The sequence below is a fragment of the Thalassophryne amazonica genome, chromosome 3, assembly GCF_902500255.1.
Source record: "Thalassophryne amazonica chromosome 3, fThaAma1.1, whole genome shotgun sequence".
Classification (NCBI taxonomy): domain Eukaryota; kingdom Metazoa; phylum Chordata; class Actinopteri; order Batrachoidiformes; family Batrachoididae; genus Thalassophryne; species Thalassophryne amazonica.
The window spans coordinates 112,999,196-113,024,882 of NC_047105.1; the positions used below are offsets into that span (position 1 = coordinate 112,999,196).

Sequence of the window (25,687 nt, forward strand, 5' to 3'; positions counted from 1 at the left end):
GACATAGAAAAACTCAAATATTTCTCATCAAAACAACGTTACACCACCATACATTTGGTAAGTTACGGACAAAGATACTCCAAGGCTTAAAAATGCAGATGAAACTGTCCATGTACTACACTGTGGAGACGCCATGCCTGACTGGCCAACTCCATACATACATACATTTTCTACACCCACTTACTCCAGTTATGGGTCACTGGGGGGCTGGACCCTATGCCAGTAGTCATAGGGTCTGAGGCAGGGCACAACCCGGACAGGACGCCAATCTGTCAGAGGGAAACGTATAGACAGACAAACACATTCACACCCGCACGCACACCTATGGAGAATTTAAAGTATCCAATTCACCTAACCTGCATGTTTTTGGATGTGGGAGGAAGCCGGAGCACCCGGAGAGAACCCACACAAACACGGGGAGAACATGCAAACTCCACAGGCCACAGGTGGCCATCAATCCCATGACCTTCTTGCTGTGAGGCAACAGTGCTAACCGCTAATCCACCGGGCTGCCCCTGACTGACTGACTCTAAAACAAAACCTTACTAACATCCGGTCACTAGGGGGCAGCAATAGAATAAAACTGAATCCAAACAGGCTTTTCTTTATGAACATCTCTCTGTATAACAGTACAATGTGTGATTTCATTGGATGCCAGTTCTGAAACAAGACTCAGTGTAGTTAGACCAGTAAATCCAGGACAGCAATAGCATATACATCCATCTATAACCGCTTACTCCAGGTAAGGGTCACCGGGAGGAGGGGCTAGAGCCTATCCCAGCATTCACAGGGCCTGAGGCACGGTATGCCCTGGACAGGACACCAGTCTGTTGCAGGGCCACATATAGACAACCATATTCACACCCATGGGCAATTTCATGTTTCCAATTCATATAACCTGCATTTCTTTGGATGTGGGAGGAAGCCGGAGAACCCTGAGGGAACCCACGCACACACGAGGAGAACAAACTCTACACAGAAAGGCCATGATCTTGGTCATGGTTGATCCCATAACCTTCTTGCTGTGAGGCAACAGTGCTAACCACTAACCTACCGTGCTGCCCAATAACATATATAATACATCATTACTAAAAACATATATCAACTGGATTCATTTTCTTTTTTATATATATATATAGACAACATATGGGATTATTTTGCTGTTACAAACATTGTATAAAATCAGGTTTGGAGGCACTCTCGCTGCTCGCAGACTCGTCAGATAGATAGATAGTCAGTTGGTCTATGGCTGATGCTGAGACCCTGATCCATGCATTTATCTCTTCTAGAATGAACTACTGCAATGTTCTATTTTCTAGTTTACCACAGTCCAACATTAGTGGTCTCCAATTGGTTCAAAATGCTGCAGCCAGACTTTTGACAGGAAGCAGAAAGTTCAACCACATTACACCCATTTTGGCGTCTCTTCACTGGCTTCCTGTCCCAGTGAGATCAGATTTTAAGGTTCTGTTACTATTCTATAAAATTGTTCACGGACTGGCACCTCCCTTCCTAGCTGACCTAATTAAACCTTAGCTGACCTAATTAAACCTTACGTACCGGCCCGGGCTTTGTGTTCTCAGGGTGCAGGACTACTTTGTGTCCCTAGGAGAAATAAAAAGTCTGTGGGTCACAGAGCTTTCTCTTATCGTGCCCCTGTTCTCTGGAATGATCTCCCTGCATCAATAAAACAGTCAGATTCTGTAGAGACTTTCAAGTCCAGACTTAAGACGCACTTATTTTCCCTTTCGTATGGCTAGCATACTGGCATAGTATAGTTATACGCTTTTTATTTTAATTAATTTTATTAGGAAACGGAGTGTGCCGCGGCATCAACTTTACCTAAATTCTGGGTCTTTTAGTGACGCTTAGGGCTAGTGACCGGCAATCACCTTAGTATTTCTTCCGTTTTTCTTGTTGTTTAATGCTGACAAATGATACTGTATTTCTTGTCTTTCTGATGCCTGATTCTGTTTTTCTCTCTGTTTAAGGTGCAGCTCCATCCAGAGATGGGTGTGGTATTTGTGCTGGAGACCCTCCTGTCCTATGCACCAACAGCATTATGTATATTTGTTTTGTGAATTATTTTGTAATTTGTGTCTGTAGCATGGCCCAAGCAGAGGGTTACCCCTTTGAGTCTGGTCTGCTTGAGGTTTCTTCCTCAGAGGGAGTTTTTCCTTATCCCTGCCGCTCTAGGGGTCTAGACCTTGCTAGTGTGAAGCGCCTTGAGGCGACTCTGTTGTGATTTGGCGTTATATAAATGAAAATAAATTGAAAAATTTGGTTATTAGCTTTCCAGCTGTCACCTTGCTGTGAGCACTGTCCTACATACACGTGTATGTAGGACAGTATATATATATATATATATATATATATATATATATATATATATATATATATATATATATATATATATATATATATATAGTGACCAATGAGTGATTGAACTGTCCATATGGGAAACTTCTAGAGACTTTTCAAAATGACACTTTACAAAACCAACCACAATATAGTATAACTGTAGACATTTTCATACAACAAAATAAATGCACCTCATATATTTTTGATAAATTTATTACCAAGCTGCATTCTTGATAGATGTGCTTGTGCTTAGGTAATCACCATCATCATCATCAGTTTAATGACATGCACTGACAAATCGAACACGGGCTGTAGTTCCTCAGTTGCCCATGAGGGGTCACCCTTTTTTCAATCTATTTCAGTTGCATTCAACGCTGCCTTCAGGTACTGGGGGAAATAGTGCTTTTAAATTAGATAAGCGCAGGGAAATAAAACAACTCTGTTCTTCACTCAGTCTTTTATTTGATTTGTTGTCATTCCATACCAGCCACATAATATCTAAAATAAATATGAATAAAAATGAAATGCGAGTCCTACAAATAAAAGATGCCTAAAAATTAAAATATACATTATAACATATTGTGCAACATAAACTAAAACATATTATAAAATCACTTTTGAGATAAGCTTATATACTTTAGTGAGGACTACACAATTAACTTTTAATAAATTCTGAATTACTTTTAAATGCATAATGAAAGACTGATGTGTTGAAAATTATTTTGAGATTGGATATGTGGTTTTGGAGTAAAGGTCTGCAAAATTTCCACAATAGGATTTGGATTTCTTATAGCATTTTAATGGGGAGCCCGTGATTTAAAGCAAAATATAATTGTGATGTATGCACATACTTCAAATTAGATTTTCTCAAAAAGTTGTGTGATGAAGTTTTTGTTCTTGTAGCAACACTTATGGACATTCACCACATTACAAATCTTTTATGCAAGTCTGTTCTACTTATTCAAATTCCAATTTTCCACAGAATCATTGCAGTAGATGATCTCATATAGATCCACATGTTGATTTGGCACAAGTTTAACCCAGATTGCCTTTCATAACACAGCCCCAGGTGTAGATGGAAAAGGGTGACAGGTGGCCTTGAACCAGGATCATTTCCCTTTGGAAGCAAGCCCAGCTTGCACCACTGTGCTTCAGTTTTTCCTGCAAGACGACTTTATCCTCTGAATCTGTCACACTTTTTTTTTTTTTTAAGTTTGAACTTACCCTTAGGTTTCTTAAAATAATAGTTTGATTTTCAAGAAGGGCACCAAAGTCAGATTACAAAAAATATTCTTATGTTAATACTAACAAACCCTGTCTGTGCAGTGTTCAGTGTGCACATATTTCTAAAAAGACACTAAAACACAGATTTACACCCTGAGTGTCCTCTCCCACACCATGTGGGTGTGTTTACACGAAACAGAATGACACAGTGGGCGTGTCTCTCAAAGCAAACAGGAACCTTGATATGGACTTCTGTGACATATGTCACAGAATTGTACAATGAGCTATTTCAGGAATGAATTGTGGGAGTTTGAGAATGTTTATCATGAAAATCCAAACAGACGTAACTATGAAAGGCAGATAAAAACTTCTTTGCATAATACGACCTCCTTAATGAATACAAATAATCCAAATTGTGTGTGTGTGTATATATATATCTCCTTTTAAAGACTTGAATTTGTTTTTGCTTTTCATATCACTACAAATTAAAAATAAAAAAGGTATTTTGAAGTTAAAGTGATTATGACAATCATCAAATGAACCAATAATGAAAAGAATAATTAATTTCAGCACTATGTTAATTTTACAAAAAAATCGCTATTATTTTTCTTTAAATAATTGATTGCTTTTATTTTGAACAAAGTGTTTCATAGGCTTATAGGTTATAGAAACAAGGCATAAATTTAATCTATTTCACTACAGTCCATGCATATTTGTTTTAAATGTATATCTTATTTATGTTCATTCATTTTAGTCGACGCAGTAACAGAACAACTCACTGTAGAATATTGCGACTGCAGTGGTAGAATTTCCAAGGGTACCTGAAAGCACCTTAATTTGTGGTTCACCCCTCCTTTACTTGCCAATCCCCCTTTTTTTTTTCTCGCCTGAGGAGAAGTGGTCAGTGAACGCACCATCACTGCTCACCGGCTGCATGTGCGCACGAGACCTGCGCGCGAGAGCAACCTCAAACTCAACTATTGACTTTTTGATTGTTTGTTTAATTACATGGAGTAACTGCACAGATTTCTCTTGCCACTCCGTTAATCTGTAGACGAGTAAACTGGAGAAAGTTGGACACTTGAGAGGAAATTCGCTGGAAAGAGTGATGTGAGGTGGTGGAGGAGTAACGTTTTTGTTTTTGCGGATTGCGGACGAACTGGATCTTGTGAATGAAAGCGGTTTTAAAGTTGGTGACTGGAGCGACGGCGTGAAGCAGTTTGTAGATTAAACACAGGTGAGTAAATTTACAGTCTGCCTGTAACGCAGTCTTTATGTTTGCGGAGGTTTTTGCACTTGTTTTGCTTATAAGCTGCTGTGAACTTCCGTTAGCTGAACGATTCAAATCGGCTTTATCACTGTGTTTACATACAAACTTCTCTCTCTCCTTTTTTAAAGCGAGCTAACGCTAAGTTGAGCGCCGTGATTCATAATGTGTCCACTTTTACTAATTGACGCAGTTGCTGTTTTTAATAGAGCCATGAGATTTAATTCATAAACCAAAACCGTAAGCAGGGGCGCGTCTAGAGTTTGTTGGGTCCTTTGGCAAAAATTTACAGCCCTCCCCCCTCCCCTCCAATCAGCATGTTAGAGGTTTGTAGCTTTATGTTTTTTCTTGTCTGTCATCATGTCATTACCTTCACATTTTCCTCTCTTTTTCTACTCTAAGCGCCAGTCTTTTTGATTCGATGGCATGTTGGCTATTGCGCCACCGGGCTGAGTATGAGACGGCCCTGAAATACTTTATGAAGTCAAAAACAAATGGAAGTGGCAATGGGTTGCCGCGAACTTTACACCGAGCGCCCTCTGGTGGCCCCTTTTTGGCCGATGAAAACATCGCTGAGCTCAATGCAAATACATTTACAATTAGAATGTGCAATATAACGTGCAAATACAATCCCTAGCTATTCTTACTTGCTACTTTTTTTAATGTTTTAAGAATTGGAATATAATATATGACATACCTTACTTAATTTTCATGTAACTTGGTCACTTTTCAAAGGGGTTAGACTCGTCAGTAAAGTCAGTTTAATGTACAATAATTCATTTCAGGTCAGCTTGGTGTATAAATCTCATCCTTCCAGGTAGTGAGAGCCGTCAGCTGGCTGTTAGAAGCAAACTAGAGACAAAACCAAACAAGCTGATTTCAGTAGGCAGTCAGTGCAGCCCGAGGTTGTTTTCATCAGGCGGCCAGTCGAGGAGGTATGAATTCTCACCTTCGGATTGGCCACTTCACTGGAATTAACGTGGCTCTGCAGCAACCCATAGGGCTGCGCACATACTTTCACGAGCGCCACTAGCTTAGTGCCAAAATCACAGAGATGTCACTCCAACAAGAGTGGCACGCTGAGCAGAGTGGGCAGCGCAGTCTCCTTTGAACCCCTGCATGGGATTTGACCCCATCCAGGGACAGTCTGCACAAACACGGGAGAAACTAATCCCCGGGTGGAGTGTGGGAGTTTCAGCACAAATCATTCAGCTCGGCTCAGTAAACCCAAAAGCATACTCGCGTCCACCTAGCAGATGTGCCAATTGAAGACGTGCATGTTTAAAATCGTTTCTGCTGAAACCCCCATCCTCCGAATGGTTTGTGCTGACACTCCCACTCTGCCCGGGGATTAGTCTCTCCTCACAAACAGCATCATTTCTAATGGAAAAAGGATGTACTGTTTTGGTTATGGCTGCAGTCATATCAAGGCAGCCGAGAAAAGTGCAGTTTTTTTTGGTTCCCTGTGGAGAAGGGAAGACGAGGCAAATGGGGGAGGTTGTGTCGGTAAGTGTTAGCTTACGCCCCTAGCCTGCGCAACCACCACGACATGTTTGAGCTCCAGGTCATAAACAAACTGCAACACATGGCCGCTTTCCACCGCATCATCACTTTTTCTTTGCATTTTCACTTTGTTGCCATGTAATTTGCCGAAAAACCCAGAGAAAGTGTCATATTTCTACTGTGGACAGACGGGGGCTGTCCCTGGATGAAGAAAAATTGCGTCATATGTGTTATATTTTACCCCTTTGGCACCGCCCTTAAACAAGACTGCGGTGCCCAGTTCGTACGTATCCATATTATTAACATTTGTTTGTAGTGCAGCCTTGTTATGGGTAGGGGTTAGGATTAGTGGTTGTGGTAACGTAGTTTAGGAATCTATGTATCGATAGCAAATACATGTACAAGTACGTAACCTCACGATCACTTGACCTATATTGATCAATGACAGAGACACTATGCACCAATAGTCCATGGATGTCACCACAGATTTTGAGTGGAGCGTCTAGCTCCAGCAGGATTGGCTAACTGAGGAAGATGACCAACGATTTAATGCACAGGCATGTTTTTTTTTTTTTTTGTAATATTAACGATTAAATGCTCCAATATTAACATCAACTTAGCATTAATTAAAAAACAGAGTTTTCCTCTTATGTAGGGCGGCCCCTATGAGTTGTTGACACCCCAAGTATTTGTCTAACTGATGGGTAGCTCTGACTATAGTTTCTAGTTTTCAGCCCCCTAGAGGCCTGGGGCCCTAAGTAGTTGTCTGGCCTATGTTAACATGCGGCGCCTCCGGTCTGAGGCACTGCCAGTTAGTGATAAAGTTGAGTGTTCTCATTGAAACATCAGCCCAGAAAGCTATGTAACATTTAAAGTAATTTCTCTCTTCCTCCCCCCTGCAGCTTTTTAAAAATCCCTTTAACTCTAAAGTGAAAATGACTCTCTGCAATATGCTCTAATGGAGATTTTTATAAACCTATCTCTTTGGCTGCCGTAACAGTAGTCATCAGTCTAGTTTTCCGGCTGCTGTTATCAATTACTTTTAATCATCTGATGGAAAAAAAAATATAGCCTGCATAATATAAACTAATCCTTACCAGGCTACCTTAAGCTAATAAACTGAAAAACTGCACCAGCTTCACCATGTGATTCCATTGTCAGCAGAATTTAAAATGAAGTCATGTGATCACAACTTCCAGCTGTCAGTATTTCCAATAATGGAAAAATAGATTGAGTGTAATTGTTCTCCCTTGTTGGAAAGATAAGCCACTCCATTTAAAAAAGGCTGTGGCTATTTTTACGTGACGGTAAATGAACAGCTACAGGCTATTTTTACGTGACTATTTTTATGTGGCACGTGTGTACATCTTGAGAACTCCCACCTTACATTTCTTACTCATTCAGGATTTTTTTTTAAAGTAGAATTTGTTTGGATTAAGCTTGTTAAACTCAGTCATTTATGTATTCATGGCAGCAGCACACTGAAATGCTGTAGTCAGAAGCTTCCTAAAATTTATTCAAGTCAACTGGGCTCCATGTTCAGCAGGAAAATGTTTTGCAACTCATCCAAGTGGCTTCATCAGGCTTCACCAGTTTTTTTAATTAAAAAAAGTTTGAACCTATTGTGATTTCATTGTTGTCCTACATGTGAGCGGTAGTGTAGTTTTTCAGTAGAAGTCAATGCAAGCAACAAATGGGGGATCATCAGCACACGGTTCAGGGACTTGATATTGTTTTTTGAAACTTGACATTGTTTTTAATACAGTCACTTGTGTCAACAATATTTTATTGTTGACTAATTTTCACTTGGTTAGGGTCACAGAGGGTGGGGCTGCCACAGTGACAATGTGTGACCTTTGTGGCTTTGCGTCCCATGGGTAATGGTCTGTTCTTGCAGTGAAGTGGTCATCTTAAACCATGACCATCTGCTCCTGTTGGCTCATAAATGAAGTGATGGCTTAGTATAAGCCAGGAAATGAGATTTAGTCTCCCCTCCCATTCATGATGTTTGCATTTGTTCATTTATCTCTGATTGGCTTGCATTGACAAAATTTGGATGTGCATACGAGGGCTGTCAATAAAGTAAGGGTCCTTTTTATTTTGTTCAAAAACTATATGGATTTCATTCATATGTTTTTACGTCAGACATGCTTGAACCCTCGTGCGCATGCGTGAGTTTTTCCACGCCTGTCGGTGACGTCATTCGCCTGTGAGCACTCCTTGTGGGAGGAGTCGTCCAGCCCCTCGTCGGAATTCCTTTGTCTGAGAAGTTGCTGAGAGACTGGCGCGTTGTTTGATCAAAATTTTTTCTAAACCTGTGAGACACATCGAAGTGGACACGGTTCGAAAAATTAAGCTGGTTTTCAGTGAAAATTTTAACGGCTGATGAGAGATTTTGAGGTGATTCTGTCGCTTTAAGGACTTTTCACAGTGCGAGACGTCGCGCAGCGCTCTCAGCCGCCGTCGTCAGCCTGTTTCAAGCTTAAAACCTCCACATTTCAGGCTCTATTGATCCAGGACGTCGTGAGAGAAGAGAAGTTTCAGAAGAAGTTGGTTTCAGCATTTTATCCGGATATTCCACTGTTAAAGGAGATTTTTTTTAATGAAAGACGTGCGGATGGATCCGTGCGTCGGGATGCAGCCGAAGCGGTGCGGCGGCACAGGAAAAACACCTCCGTGTTGATAACCATTTGTAAAATCCAGGCGGCTTTTGATGACTTTCAGTGGAGTGAGTATATGAGAAATTGTTTAACAGGCAGGACATGTTCCAACTTGTCCTTAAGGCTTTCAACAGAGGTGTTTTTCCTGTGGCGGAGCGTTGCGGCGGCTGTGTCCCGACGCGCAGACCCGTCCGCACGTCTTTCATTAAAAAAATCTCCTTTAACAGTGGAATATCCGGATAAAATGCTGAAACCGACTTCTTCTGAAACTTCTCTGTTCTCTCACAACGTCCTGGATCAATAGAGCCTGAAATGTGGAGGTTTTCAGCTTGAACAGGCTGACGACGGCGGCTGAGAGCGCTGAGCGACGTCTCGCACTGTGGGAAGTCCTTAAAGCGACAGAATCACCTCAAAATCTCTCATCAGCCGTTAAAATTTTCACTGAAAACCAGCTTAATTTTTCGAAGCGTGTCCACTTCGATGTGTCTCACAGGTTTAGAAAAAATTTTGATCAAACAATGCGCCAGTCTCTCAGCAACTTCTCAGACAAAGGAATTCCGACGAGGGGCTGGACGACTCCTCCCACAAGGAGTGCTCACAGGCGAATGACGTCACCGACAGGCGTGGAAAAACTCACGCATGCGCACGAGGGTTCAAGCATGTCTGACGTAAAAACATATGAATGAAATCCATATAGTTTTTGAAAAAAATAAAAAGGACCGTTACTTTATTGACAGCCCTCGTAGACTCGCTTTTCTGTTTTTGTCCTTCAGTATTGACTGTGCTTCTGTTGCGATTGATTTCATTGTATTGTATTTGCAAATGATGTCTGACTTGTCACTTAAATTTATAAACACCTAAGGGTGTAATAATTTCACTGATGCAAATTTGAAGTCGATTTTAAAGTAATGGAGGTGACTTCGTCGATACACTGACACCTGAATTGCTCTAAATCTACTATGAGCAGGGGTCGGCTCCTTCAAAGGCTGCATCTCTTGACCACATGCGTTATAGTGGTGCGACTACGCTGTCCCATTTTTAAGGATGGGTATTGCTAATAGTTTTTTCTATTGATTCCTCTTATTGATGCAATTCCTTATCTTATCTATTCCCTTATTGATACCTCCTGTGAATTTTCTGCCTACTAAAAGTAGGCTTTACATGTTTTCTATGTCAGCAACATTTTATTGAGTCTTCAAGTAAATAAATATGAAATTGTTCACTGGATCCTTGATCTCTGGACATAAATAGAAATAAACAAAATCTGTAGTTTTGTCAAAACCATTTCCTTTCAGATATTAATGAGACAAATGTAACTCCATAGCCTCTGAGCTAAGCTCTTGCAGCTGGGTGTGCTGCACGTCAACATCAATGTAATTCATAATGATCGGTGGACGTCATTTTTGGGAGAAAAAAAACGGTTATGGTCTGGTGTAGTTTGTTGTCTGTATTACAACATTTGGAAAGAGGTGTCATTTGATTTAAAACGGTGATTCGCTTTAAAGATAATAATTCTGACCAGACTCTATCCTTGTAACTTGACTCAGCAGAGAGCGGCGCAGCATTTGGAGCTGTGCAAACAGAATGGAGGATGATTCTCTTTTCTTGCCCACAACAAGGCAAGACTCCCAGTTAGTGACTTTAATCCGCACAAAGGTGACTCACGATTGACATCTTTAAATGGCTTTGAGAGGGGTTAATGAAGAAATTCGGGACCTGCCACTTTTGAAAACCAGTGAAGCAGAGAACCAATGAAGGAGCGGCTCAGAGCGCTGCTTCATTGTTTCAAGCAGAACCACTGCAGAAGCAGTTGATTGCAGACCTGAAAGAAGTGATCGTTGTCCTGATAAACACCCTTAAAAACAGCGGCCGCTCCGGCGTAATGTGAACTGAAGGACTGATAAGGGAATTGTTAAGCAGAAAGACTGTTGATGTTGGTGGATCGAATCATTTCTTAATGATTCTTGAAAAGAGGTTTTCAATACCCAACCCTACCCATTTTGAAGGCTCCATGGATGCATGCATTCATGGAGCATTCTGAAACCCAAAAAGAAAGATGCAACAGGTGTATTCTTTATGGCCCAAACAATCCCAGGCATCATTGCACAATTAAAATGGTTGGTAAACTAAATAAACAAAGGGACAATTTCGGGATCTATATGTACAATTATTTAAAAAAGTAATTGTACAAATAAAAAATTATTACTAATAGTTTACTAATAATTTTTAGTAATCTACGGGTTATGACCCATATGCTAGCTTGTTGCATGCAGCTGTAAAGGTTACTAGGTGTCAGGGTGTAGGGCTCCACGCATTCTCTATTGGGGACATGTCAGGACTGCAAGCAGGCCAGTCCAATATCTGTACCAGGGTTCTTTCCAGAAAATTTTTAGTATAGCGGTGCTGTTGGCAACTACCACCAGAGGCGGTGCACAACAAGCCCCACCGGGGGGATAGTTCGTCCTCTGGAGGAAGCTCTAGCATGTTGACTGTTTCAAGTACAAATGCAGGCCATTTCTTATCTAAATATACAACTTAAGAGAAATAAGAAAATCTTAGTTTTTCTTATGATAGAATGTTATTTATTGCACAATGCATAGCAATCTACACTCTAAATATACCAAATAGCCCTGGAATTAACTTAATTAGACCATATTTTTACCTTTTACATGCCATGTTTCCAAAATATTCGACAATCAGGTATTTAAGCTCACAATAACACCAAAATCATGAGGTCACAACAACATTTATTGAAACTAAAAGGGTTACATGTACACTAATATCATAGACTTGAATAAAGAATGCTCAGGCAGTAGCTCACGTCAATTCTTCTTTTATTCATCTTGGCCCAGTTGCATGCTGACTCAAAACTGAATGTTTCTGCCGTCCTTCAGTAGAAATCATAATGGGCCACAATGGAAATAAGTGTTTTCACTTTCTTGTGTCATCCTTATATTTTTAACCCTCTGGAAATGATGCGCCTCCGTGTCAAAATTCACATGCCCTAATTAAGCAGATGTAGCACACAATTGCCTCACTCTGAGTGCCTGTTTGAATGTGTGGTGAACATGTGGAATTCAACCTCCACACCACTTTTTAAATTTTGTTAATAGGCCAAGTATAACCTGAATTATAATTAAAAATTTACACAAGTTTTTTTTTTTTGGGGGGGGGGGGGGATAATATTTTCATACTTGCTACACGTTTTGCAGACACTCGCAGCAAAAATGACTGAGGAGTGAAAGGGCTGGAATGAAATATGACTTCCTCAGCTGCAGCAGGAGAGAGGGGTGTTATCATTGGAGGAAAACTCAGGAGCTAACCAATTAAAATCACCAACTCCATGTGGGTTTGATAACTCACAGACCCCACGTGTGTGTGTGTGTGTTTTGCAAACGGGACTTTTCTGTATGTGTGTTTTGCGAACGGGACTTTTCTTCAGTCTCTCTCTCTAGCTGTGACAGCAAACGAGTAAAAAAAAAATGCGCAAAATTTTCTTTATCACTGGTGTAAAATATATTAGATTACCCAATAAACAATGATCCCCAATCCACGTAATTTGCTTGTCGAGAGAAGAAAATTCTTGTTTCGTGTGAAGAAAAAAGCAGACGGCAGTCAGTTTTGAAAATTGTGATATTTGTCATGCTTGGAGTGTGTTTTAGTGTGTGTGGTGTAGTTACTTTATTTATTTAGTGTGTGACATAATCAGGTGTCTGGAACAGCGCGTCAAGTCTCTTGAACTACATGAAGACAATCGAAGCGCGGCGCCGGAGTCTGAACCAGAGTGTGATCAGTTTGATGATGAAGTGGACTTTATTGTTCTGGTCTGGATGAAGAAGAGCAGTTGGATCCACCGATCTGTGCGCACAGATCTCCACAGTGGATCGGACCGCGCGCTTCTCGTTCCAGCTTCGACAGGACTCGGCGCTGCAGGACTCTGCTCCAGCACTGACTCCTGGAACACAGGGCAGGTTCCAGGCATGGATAACACAGGAGTTTAGGTAGAGACCCCCCCCAAAGTCCAAGACACCTTTTTCTATTGTTTTTTTCTTTTTGCCACTAATACAGTCAGGACAGTCTGGACCAACGCCAGTAAAAATGCTACAAAAACAAGGAATCGGGAGAAAAATACACATCAGTATTGACGTGGGATATCTGTTAATTTTGGGGTTTCTAATGTACATTGGACAGGAATTTTCTGAGTGGCACAAATAATTTGTGTGGCATCTTATTGCATGTAAATAGCCACCAAAAAAAAGCCTGAAGCATTTCCTGCATTTTAATGTGAATTGTTGTAAATAACTTTATTTATGCTACATTTTTACATATATATTTGTAATTTACAATGTATATTGCATTCTAACTTAGAAAAATGGTTTGTTAAATATATTTCTGGTTTTCACAGTAAAAAAAAAAAGCTTTTTTTTTCTGATTCGAACTTTAGGTTTGGGATGAATTTACTGTCACTGTTTTAATGCAGTATGTCAGAATGAAACAAAAACTGTAAAGTCACATGTGAGGTTGTGCTGAAAAAATGACACCAAACAAGGCCAGGTAAACAGTTTTTAAGGTAACTTATGAAGGTAAAACCAAAAGTAGTCAAAAATGCCAAAAAATAGCAGACTCCAGAAAACGTATATTATGTACTTACATTGAACGTCCTAAATAAAATCAATCAAGGAGGTTGTCCAGTGTATGATTTCATTGTTGCATGATTGTCATGGTAACAGTGATGCCATTTCCGTGTTGGTGAATATGTGCCTTTCAAATATGCTTTCACATGGTTGGGGAGTTGGCAGATTTCAACAGAAATGGAGAGTTTTCACTAGTAAAATGAGATACCAGGATCATTTCATTGGTGAGGAGTGGGGTGTGCGGTATATGCGGTAGACGGTATAAATGATATAAATTTGACCTACGGTGGAGATTTGGACTCCGACCAATTGTGATAATGCTTGTTGATGCACCAAGCAGGAAGAGCTGGTTTAAAAAACAGTGCACACTTCAAGCTCTATACCATTGTTTAAATTCTGTTAATAGGCCTACTATAACTTAAATTATGATGAATAATTTAAGTTATTATTTTTTTTTTTTCCTCATGAATTTTATGGTCATATTTGGTGCACATATTTGCAGAAGTCTCATTTCCTCATTCAGCTCAGTCTCGGGGCAGGACAAGCAGAGAAAATAAAAACACACCTTCCTGTTTATCTCTGGTGGAAACCCATGACCTAAGCTAATTAGGATCACGAGCCCAGGTGGGATGGTCTCTGAGGACTTTCTTGACAAAATGCCACCAAAGGCAGACAAAAGTAGTAACACTGCCTCCAGCTGGACAGAAGCAGGAATGACAAAATGTGAGGTCATTCCAGTGTTCAAAATTACATGTCCAACACAAATCATAGAGGTCTTGTTTTGGGCAGGAATTGTTTTTCTGAGTGGCACAAATATAATTTGTGTGGCATCTTATTGCATGTACATAGTTGTACAAAAACACCTGAAGCATATTCTGCATTTTAATGTAAATAGTTGTATATAACATTTGCAATTTACAATATATGTTTGCATTCTACATTATAAAAATGGTGTTTGTGTTCCTTTGCTCTATTTTGCACCATAGAGTGCTGAGTTTTAATTTTGAGTTTTGAGCTCTGCTGCACAATAAGTGTTCTCAAAATTACATTATATTGTTTTTGTTGTTGTGTTATCAATTTAGCTTTACTAAGGCACTATATAACACCATGGCTGCAAAATCTCCGTCTGTATACGGATGTCCGTCAATTTTTATTTTCTGGTTCCGTTTATTCCGTCATTTATAATCGCTAACTGAAAAAATATTTTATTGCTTCATTTCGACACAAAACGGGAGAGGAGGACGGAATTTGCTTTAAAATGTATTCCATACGGAGGCAGCCATTACAGGAAGCGGTCGTGTGTGCGCAGTGGTGTTCTGGGCAGCGACTCTGTCACCGCGCTCATTGCTTTCTGAAGGTAAACATGTGAGCAAAACCTCCGTTTATGGATTTCCGTCCAATTTTTTTTTCCATGTTCCGTTTATATCGTCGTATAAAACCGCTAACTTAAAAAAAAAGTATATTTTATGGCTTTATTTTGACATGAAACGTGCTCCTATCAAACCGGGTGTCCATATGAGAAAATCAAACTCACCCCTCTCTTCTCCGGCGTTTAATGGCAGCCGGTATTCTTATTATTGGACTGCTGCCACCTACTGTATCAGGCCGTTAAAGCAACCCTAAATCCTCTCATTGAGTCCCGTGTCTTTCAAGTATTTAAAAAGGCAACACTTCCCCCTCTCACTGGACTTTACTACTAAAATACTTCCTACAGAAACTCCTTTCAGGCCTTACAATTGATTTCCTTCCATTTTTACACGTTATAGCTTTATTTTGACATGAAATGCACTCCTCTCCAAACGTGTGTCCCGGTGATGAAATCTAACTTACCCCTCTCTTCTTCTACGGCGCTTAATGGCATCGCACTGCTGCCACCTGCTGCATCAGTCCATTATAGCAGTACTAAATCCTCTCGATGAGTCCAGTGTCTTTCAAGTACTTAAAAAGTCAACACTTCCCCCTCTCAACCTTCTGGCTAAATTGCTTTCTACATAAACTTCTTTTAGTACTTACAACTGATTTATTACGTTTTTACTCTTTAATCGATTCAAAAATGACAAGATATATTTTGAAGTAAAATAAAATGCTAATACTGTAAAAGTGTTCATTGGTTATAATTTTTATCATTTATATTAAAACTTGTGGCATTTGAAAGTGCTGGATTGTGGTGACAGTATTTCACAAGACTTTATTTAAAATTCAGTTGGTCTGGTGGTTCAATCAATTTTTTTTATTTCGAACTTAGTTGTCAATTCCAGTATCATGGCAGTTAACAATATAAGCAAATCAAATGAACAAAGCTGCTTTGTACTCTCTGTACCTCTACACTCATATGAAAAAATAAACAAGATCAAAAAAGAAGCAAAACAAAAAATGACAAGAAGAAAGTTCGAAAGGGAGTGGGAAGAAGTAAAAATCCCACCCCCAGTGCACATATCTTCAGTGGTTGCTTAATTGACAGTAAATACAACTGCAGTTAATTTACAATACCTAAATATATTTACAATTTCCCCCAAAAAGTGATCTCCAAATTAAATAAAACATTAAAAAAGAAAACTCAGCAGTGCCACACAGATAACATGAATGCAGAATGCCACCATAGACTTCCATTTTTATCTAATAACAGCTATGGACTTGCTGCCAGTAGAACTGCAGGTTGAGGTGCTGAAGTATGTAGGTATCGTGGACCTACTCAATGTGGAGAAGGCCTACAGCCACATGCCATCCATCCGCACACCAAGTCTTTGGAGAGAGGTGAAGATGTACAGGGTTGATGACCAGTACTTGCCAGAACTGTGGGAGTTTATGACCAAGGAAGTGGGATGCCACTTGAAGGAACTTCATTTGCCCTACATGGCAGAAGAAGAAATAAGCTTCAACAACGGGGAAAAAGACTTTTCATTGGCAATACTTATCATGTCTTTTAGTGTCTTTAAGTGTATTATTTATTTTACCAGGTAATAGCATAAAGGTTCTAATAATTTATTTATTTTGTAAGACACACTTAGGATTTGATTAATTGTGTAGAATTGCAGACAGCCATTCCATTTGTGGATGGTAACTTATTACGGACACATACTGTCATACAAAATAGTAAATAAATTGTGATGAAATTAATACACTTTAGTCATTTTTTTGCAGTATGATAAGAGTCAAAAAGCACTGTTTTAGGCAAAGGAAAACTGTCCAAATTGCACTCAAAATGCACAATTTTTTTTCAAAATTTCTTGGGGGGTGGGGCATGCCCCCAGACCCCCATAGATGACTTTGCGGCTTTGCCGCACAGTCTGTCCACTCACGGAAAATGTTCAGTCAAATAATTTTCATTTGCTTGCAGCCATGTAACACATTCTGAAACAATTCCATTATAATTTTTACACTTACATTTATATCGTGATATATACCGTTGCTGTGAAGGGATTCATTTTATACTGCGACACAAATTTTAGGTCATATCGCCCAGCTCTAGTGAGGAGTTAGTAAAGAGTGCATCGTCACCATCACGTTACTCTTGTTTTCTCATGGTAAGAGTTTATATTTGTTAGTGATTTTTATGACAACCAGGCTTAAAACATGTTCCAGCAGACAGCTTAAAGCAAGCTAACACCTGGACATTCGGAACAGGGCCAGAAGAGCAGCCGGCTCGAGTGGAGAGGGAGCAATCTCCTCAGTCGGGCCTGCAGGCTGCATGAAGGAGGTCGTTGCAAACAGTCGGTAACAGACAGTGGTAGTGGCAGAAACTGAGTCATTTGGAGGAAAAGTGCTTAATCAGTGAAACCCCACAAATATGGCACACGAAGGATATTATTGTTTTTCCTTTACACAAGGGACCGTAACTTCAGCTTGCCGGCGAGTCGGTAACAGTGGCAGCATTTGGATGTTTAATCAGTTATGTCCCACAACAACACATGGATATTATTTTTATTACCTGAGGCCAACATATGGCCATCATGTATTGCCTGATGACCTAGCGTCTGTCCGTCTCTGTGTACAGCATAAGTCCGGTTCTATTACTGCCACAGTCTTCAAATTCACAGGGAACATTCTTGGGACACAGACCTTGGACAAGTTCAAAGATGGCTAACCTTGACATTTTAAGAGGTGTTTTGAGAGGTTAAAAACTCACATTCTGTTTGAACCTGTTCCTTTTTTTTTTCTTTTTTTTTTTTGGAGTGACAGGCATGACAGCCAATTAGACTAGAGCTGTACAGTGATGTCAGTGGCTGGTCTCTCCAAAAACGCTTTGTTTTGTGTGTTTATATACATGTTTATATACATGTGGGTTGGTGATTTTGACTGGTGTAGATCATACATTTTTCCACCAATAATAAAGGGGAAGTCATGTCTTTTTTCACTTTCAGTTGCTCCGACCAGAGAGGAGAAATGAGGAAGACAAAGTCCTGTTTGTGTGTGTACTGCACGAAGTGCTGCTTCACAACCAAATAAGTGGATTGGTGATCACTTTTTAACTGGCTTCGGTCATGCATTTTCCACCATTGATAAAGGGAAAGTCGTAACTCCTGTTCGCACGTGTGCCGCACAGTGCCACACCACACATTACCATAATATTCAGGAAAAAGCCTTGCGAAAATTATTAATCATGATTCAAGTTTTACTGGGCCTATCAACAAAATGTAAAAACGAGTATATAGTTTAAAGTCCGCTCTTTCAACACACATTCAAACGTAAAGTCAGCACCACTCATAGCTTCATAGTGGAGTAGAGTGGAGAAGGATATTCTTTCACCAAAACAGATCAAACCTAGGTTTGCGTCTCAGTACCTTCTGGCAATTTGTAGCTAAACTTTCAGGTCTTCTTTTTAATATAATCCTCTTCTATACCACTCCATCATGAAGCTGTATAACTGGTTATACAAAATGCAAAGCTTGCACTGTGCAGAATTTGCCCTTTGACCCATGACCTTGAAAATTTAATCACTTCTTGCCTATATATACAATATGTGAAAAATTGTGGGCTCCAGGCTGTTCACAAACAAACAAGCAAGCAAACAGGGGTGATAACATAGCCTCCTCCAACTTCCTTGGCGGAGGTAATGACAAAACGATGGTAGAAAAAAAATGGACACAGACAGGTGATTTATTCTTTATTTGTCAGGGCATCAGACATTTTATTGAAATGGGCGGTCCAGGAAATGTAATATCTGGGTGGGATTGTGCAAGCACCCACCCCCACTTGAAGCAGAATTTTGCACAGAATGCCCAGGGCGATCAGACACACACACACATAAATATATATACGTGGTCTGTCCATAAATTAACGGTCCTTTTTATTTTTTTAAAAAACTATATGGATTTCATTCATGTTTTTACGTCAGACATGCTTGAACCCTCGTGTGCATGCGTGAGTTTTTTCACGCCTGTCGGTGACGTCATTCGCCTGTGAGCACGCCTTGTGGAAGGAGTGGTCCCGCCCCCTCGTCGGATTTTCATTGTCTGGAAATGGCGGAATGAAAAGGACTTTTTTTTCCATCAGAATTTTTTCAGAAGCTGTTAGAGACTGGCACCTAGAAACCATTCAAAAAATTTATCTGGCTTTCAGTGACAATTTTACGGGCTTCACAGAGAATAAGGACTTTAACTACAGGTTTAAGGACCCCTTTAAGGACGGTCGGTGCGCCGAGCTGCGACGATGCGGCACAAACCACTGGATCATTTCTAAGCTGATGGCTCTGTGGATACGAGACCGTCGTGTGCTCTTTCTCTGGTTATCACAAGACCTGGACATCAGCCATTTTCCAGCAGATTTCACTTTTAACGAGATTTTGTCATGGAAAGCCGCGCGGAGGCTTCGCGCGTCACGACCGATTCGCTGATGAAGCGAGACAAAGGAACACCTCCATTTCGGAGTGTTAGAGGACAAGTTGGGACATGTCCAGCTCTCCACAAGTTCTTTTATACTCATTCGACTGGTAAGCACTGAAAGCCGAGATACACATGTCCCATCAGACTTGACCTGATCTCAGTATTTGTTGGTTTTACCTTGTCATTATATTCATGAATGTCACAAATTAGATTTTTTTTTTCTTGACCAACGCATATGTAGATGTTGAGTTGGAACAATGACATTTGTGTTGGACAGAAGAACACAGTGTTAGATATATATTATTTTTTTTAAAACCTGTCATCTGTTTGTTGGCTTGTTAGCTCAATTACTTAAAAACAAGTTTGGTTTATTATCTTCTTGCTTTTTAATGGTATGGCTGTGTAACTCGTTAAAATATTTGGTTTTCAACTTGTAAAACATGGTTGCCACTGTTTCCTGAAGTTTAAAGTTGTGGTTTGTGTCAGAATGTGAATGTATGTAATTAAGAAGGATCTTTGAGAAGAGGGTAACATGTTGCTTTCTGTGCCCCTGGAGTAAACCTATAAAAAGCAGATTTAGCTGATGTGTTCTTGCATGTGTACCAGCATAGTCAGATACCAAGACCCAGATCTGTTAGGAGTTTCAAATAACCTGTTGATGTACCATATTGACTCACATATACAACAACAGCATTTTCTCAAAAATATATCTGAAAACTATTTGATTTTGTGTTTTATACAGCTACAGCAATAGGCAATGCAAAACTGCTGAGGTGGTCTCATCAGTAGACTTCAGTCATGGTCTTGGATACAGTTCATGCTTATTGTGCCAAATAACACTTGTCTGCATGTTATCACCATGATTATTTACCCACACAACTTTAACAAGCTCACCACAAGAACCAGCATGTAACACTTACAAATAATGCATTAAATTACCAGTATTTACAGTGTTCCTAGAAGGCTTTGCAGTTCCAGCTTCATTGTTGACTTCCATTCCTGTCCACTATACTGCTTATTTTGGCACATGTACAAAGTTCTCCCTGTAATTTCAACAGGGGAGCGACATTGTCATAGGTTGTACAGACTGCATCAGGAGAGATTTATAAAGAGTAGTAGTAGTAGTTTTATTTTTAGGCCTGTTTGGTAAATGCTGTCAGTGACACTGGATTTATTATTTTTATTTTCATGGTCTGTGAGGATATTAGTAGAAGTTGAGAGACACAGCTCCTGGACATCATCAGGCGTAAGTTTTCCATTGAAATGCAGATTTGCACTTTTTTGAAATTTTCCCCCAAAAAGTCAGATTTTTGCATAGCGAATCCATGGATTGCTCTGCAGCGTCACCATGAATGTCTCACTTTATGGTCTTCATCAGCCAGCATGACTCACATCAGTAATGCATTGTTTTGACCTCTTGTGTCCAAAAGCTGCGTCGTCACATTAATGTTTACTGTGCATCCAGGAACTATTCACAGCACTTATCTTTTTACGCAGTTCTTTATGTTTCAGCCTTATTCCACAATGGATGAAATTCTTTTTTTTCCCCTCAAATTCTACACACAATTCCCCATAATGACAATGTGAAAAAGTTTTGATATTTTTGCAAATTAAAAAAAAAAAATGAAATTACATGTACACAGAACCTTTGCTGTGAAGCTCAAACTTGAGCCCAGGTTCATCCTGGTTTCACTGATCATCCTTGAGATATTTCAACTGTTTACTTGGAGTCCACCTGGGGTAAATTCACTTGATTGGACATGATCTAGAAATGCACACAACCGTCTACATATAAGGTCCCACAGTTGACAGTGCATGTCAGAGCACAAACCAAGGATGAAGTCAAAGGAATTGTATCCGATTGAACTGGAACTGGGAGACCCATCAGGATGAAAACCTGTTCCATAGGGCTCTTGACTTCAGACTGGGGTGACTATTCATCTTTTAGCACACAGCTAAGATATGAAAGGAGTAACACAACAAATCATTTGAACATGTTCATGTTGTAATTTTTAAAGAATCTGTGATTTCAGCTATTCTGATGATACTTTATCAAGGTGGTGAATAATTATGCTGTGCTCTGCCAATGGAAGCTCACAGAGTGCTTTATGTACAAAAAAAATGATTATACCTGTAGTGATCATCACGCTGATGTACATTTGTTTTTCTTTGTGCATATGCATTTATGCTGTGTGCATGTGTGATTTTGTTGCACACAAACCGTGCCATGTAACGTGTACAAATTGAACTTTGATGTTGGGTTTCAGTCACCTGACACCACAAAACTGTGATGCAGTTTAAAAAAAAGAAAAAAAAGAAATAGTTTTACAGCATTTTTCATTTAATTTATTTCTGCTTAAATGTGAAAATGACTGCATCATAAATCAGTGGTTCTCAATGTGGTCCTCAAGGACCCCTGAACCTGCACATTTTCCATCTCTCCCTGCTCTGCCTCACGCTGATTTGCTAATTTAGGTGCACAGCCAATCAACTGCTAACCGACACCTGAATTAGTTACACCACGCTTTTTTCCTTACTTCCCATGTTCCTACTTCCCATGCCGCATTATGCGACATGGGAAGGGCTTGGATTGGTAAATGGATCGGCCTTGTCCATCTGACATCCATAGAGCTGTTCTCTGTATTGAGGAATTAATCTGCTGAAACTGTAGATGAAAACTGCAGGCAAATGCTGGTGTTTTCTTCCAGTTTTTAAAATGAGGAATTCTTTTGTAGATGTGACCAGGTTTAATGAGCCAGATTTGCGACACTGTATTTCTTACGGTGGTTCACTAGAAAACAGGTTTCAGTTTGCAAATTCTGCCATAGTGGACCAAAGCTCAAAAGCTTTGTTAGGGAATGGGTGTGAACTGTGACTTATTCATTTATTTATTTGTGTGTGTGTGTGTAGTTGAAACCTTTCGTAATACCTCCAACTCAACAAATGCCTTTTAAAGCAAAGTTTGTCATCAGGTGTCATCTGCCGATATGAGCCTGTGAGGATAAATGTCATGTAAGAGAATAAAGTGACATAGATTTCTCCTGTTTAGCATTGGCTGTGACATTTATGCTGTCGGACTGGTAATAAGCAGGTGAGGAAATGTCAGGAACAAGGCAGTGGCTTGATAAACTGTGACAGGGTGGTGAACATCAGAGATCAACAGCTCAAGTGTTGAATAAATGTCTATGAATGCACCCTAGTCAGGACAAAGCGGTCACTGCAGGGTGCCAGATTAAAATTTATGTCATTGTTGAGCTCTTTAATTTAATTCTTTGTAATAAACAGACTCCTTTGTGAGAAAGTGAAGAAAAACCAGAGTGCCCAGAGTTCCTCTTGATCAGGAGTTGTTCTTCAGCTGCCAAATTGTGGCTTGCCCACTGCGCCGAGTGGTTGGATTGTGTCAAACTATACGAGGTCTGTTAGAAAAGTATCAGACCTTTTTATTTTTTGCAAAAACCTGATGGATTTGAATCACGTGTGCTTGCATGAGCAAACCTTGAACCTTTGTGCGCATGCGTGAACTTTTTCATGCCTGTCAGTTGCGTCATTTCCTGGTAAGCAGCCTTTGTGTGGGACATGTGTTGTGCGCTCGGCGGATTTTCATTTCAAGGAAAAAGACGGAATGACTCGAGCAGCGCCGCATCAATGTTTGCCAGAAACTGGGCGACAGCCAGGTGGAAATCATTTGGATGATTCAGACGGCTTTCGGTGATGATGCTATGAGCGTCACACAGATTAAGGAGCGGTCCAACCGGTTTAAAGACGTCCGCACAACGGTGGAGAGCGTGCCATGCAATGGTGCAGAGCGAGCCACACTCCGGTCGGCCATCAGCATGCTGAAATGACCAGATCATTTCCAAAGTGAACGCTGTGATGATGCGGGACCGTCGTGTGACTATCTGAGAAATTGCGGAAGAGGTGGACATCAGCACTTTTTCGGTACATTCCCCTGTGACAGAAGATTTGGCCATGAAAAGAGTGGCGGTGAAATTCATGCTGCTGCTGACGGCGGCGCAAAAGTGCCTCCGTGTTGAAGTCTCACAGGACATGCTGTGACATGCCCAGCTCTTCCACAATTTCTCGGATAGTCACACGACTGAAAAGTCACCGAAAGCCGTCTGAATCATCCGAATGGTTTCCACCTGGCTGTCGCCCAGTTTCTGGCAAAATTTGATGCGGCGCTGCTCCAGTCGTTCCGTCTTTTTCCTTGAAATGAAAATCCGCTGAGTGCACTACACACATCCTCACACAAAGGCTGCTTACCAGAAAATGATGCAATCGACAGGCGTGAAAAAGTTCACGCATGGGCATGAAGGTTCAAGGTTTGCTCATGCAAGCACACGTGATTCAAATCCGTCAGGTTTTTGCAAAAAATAAAAAAGTCAGATACTTTTCTAACAGATCTCGTAATTAGCGTTAAATTGTATGTATTGTTGAATCTCGTTAACTCACGCGAACCATGGTCCACAAAATCAGACCGCGAGTTAATAAGGTTGACCACAAAGTAAAATCAGCTTACCTTGCCATATTACAATAGTTTCGACCAATGGAAGCTATCAGGTCTGGTTCCACAGAAAGGCTGGACCCAAATGCAGGACTCGACAACAGAGCTCTGTGAGTAAAAGCAGTTTACTGAAGCAGTAAATGGGGTCCGGTACACACAAAGACAATTCAACAAGAACAGAAGTACATGGAACATCAGGCTTAGGCATGGTCGATAATACAGGCAGGTGGTCATAAGACACGAGAGGCAAGCAGGTCAGGAATACACAAAAACAGAGCTCGAGAGAAGGCACAAGGTGCACCAATCTAGCGAGGGGGCAAGGCAAAATGAGGAGCTTAGTACACCCAGGTGATGAGGTGCAAATTGTGAGCAGGTGTGCGTGGAACACATCAGAATGAGGGCGTGGCCAGAGAGAGAAGGGAAATGCCCACCACCAAGCAACAGGAGAAACAGACAAGAGGGACAGGGGCAGATAAACCCAAGCAGGAAAACCCCAGCAAGAGAAGCAACCGAACAATACAAAATCAATCAAAACATGAAAATAAAACAAGACAAAACCTCACATCCTGACAGAGGCGTGATTCCTTCCTAGGTGATGATTTCTTCATCTGGAGTCGGTTTGGGATCTTCTTCCTCCTCGGGCTGCTACACTTCAGCGATGAGGGCTTTGTCACTGTGGACAACTCAAAGTTTTTGGATGTGACTTTCCTCTTTCGATCCTTCCCGTCGGTTCAGATTAGGCCGAAATTTATACACGCGCCCGCCCCTTGCGCATTCGGTGGGCAAAAATTTATACTCGTGCCTGCCCCACCCAAAAACGGTCCTATCAGAATTGACTTTTATACGGTACTCCAAATTTTCAGGGTCCACAAATCGACCACAAGTAAAGCCGAATCGCAACTTATGTGTGCGCAAGTTAATGAGGCTCAAATGTATGTATGTATGTACAATGACCATAAAGACCCTGTTCTTCTTAAATGTCATGAGTACTGCACTTGGGAGTGTTTTAAAATCAGCACTGCCACAGTTTTGCTGTTGTTATGATGCATTTTCCTGCTTTATTTTGACACAAAGTGCATAAGCATAGCACAGCCAGTGTGCAGGTGAACACAAAGGCAGGAAGAAACTGCAGATGTGGTTTTTTTTTTTTTTTTTGTTTTTTTGCTGGAGTGGTAATAATCCAAAGAAGAGTCTGTCTGCACGAGGTCACACTTGAGGCTCCTTGACACTTACATGAACTTGACCCTAGACTGCCGCGCAGTTCTTTGTGTCAGTTTGTCCCGCTTGACGCCATGCTATATACAACAAAAGCAATCAGATTTCTTATGTACAATCCGGATCCAGGTCACCTCCAGAATTCAGTAGTCTTCCATGGCCTAATATGTATCCGTAGTGAAAATTTTGTGAGAATCCGTGAAGTAGTTTTGATGTAATCCTTTAAAGCCTGTATAAAGTGAATCTTGATCCAGAATCTGGATCCAGATCAAACAGAAGATCCTCTGGACAGAGGATTCTCTGTTCAAACCCCCGCCAGACCAGACAGTCGGTAAGGGCCCTTGGGCAAGGTTTTAATACTCAAGTTGCTTCCAGTTTGCAGTGAGCGCCTTGCATGGCAGCGCCCTGACATCGGTGTGTGAGTGAGTGAGTGAATGCGAGGCATCATTATAAAATGCTTTGGGCTTCTGATTCAGATGGAAAAGCACTACATAAAT

The 25,687-nt window shown here is 40.6% G+C and overlaps 1 protein-coding gene across 1 annotated transcript in view; it reads left to right on the top strand.

The window, feature by feature from the left end:
- Positions 1 to 4,486: 4,486 nt before the first annotated feature.
- Positions 4,487 to 25,687, top strand: part of plxnb1b (plexin b1b) — a 366,021-nt gene continuing 344,820 nt past the window's right edge. The window contains 1 exon segment of the mRNA XM_034167329.1: positions 4,487 to 4,822. The gene's annotated coding sequence lies outside the window, so the exon portion shown is untranslated.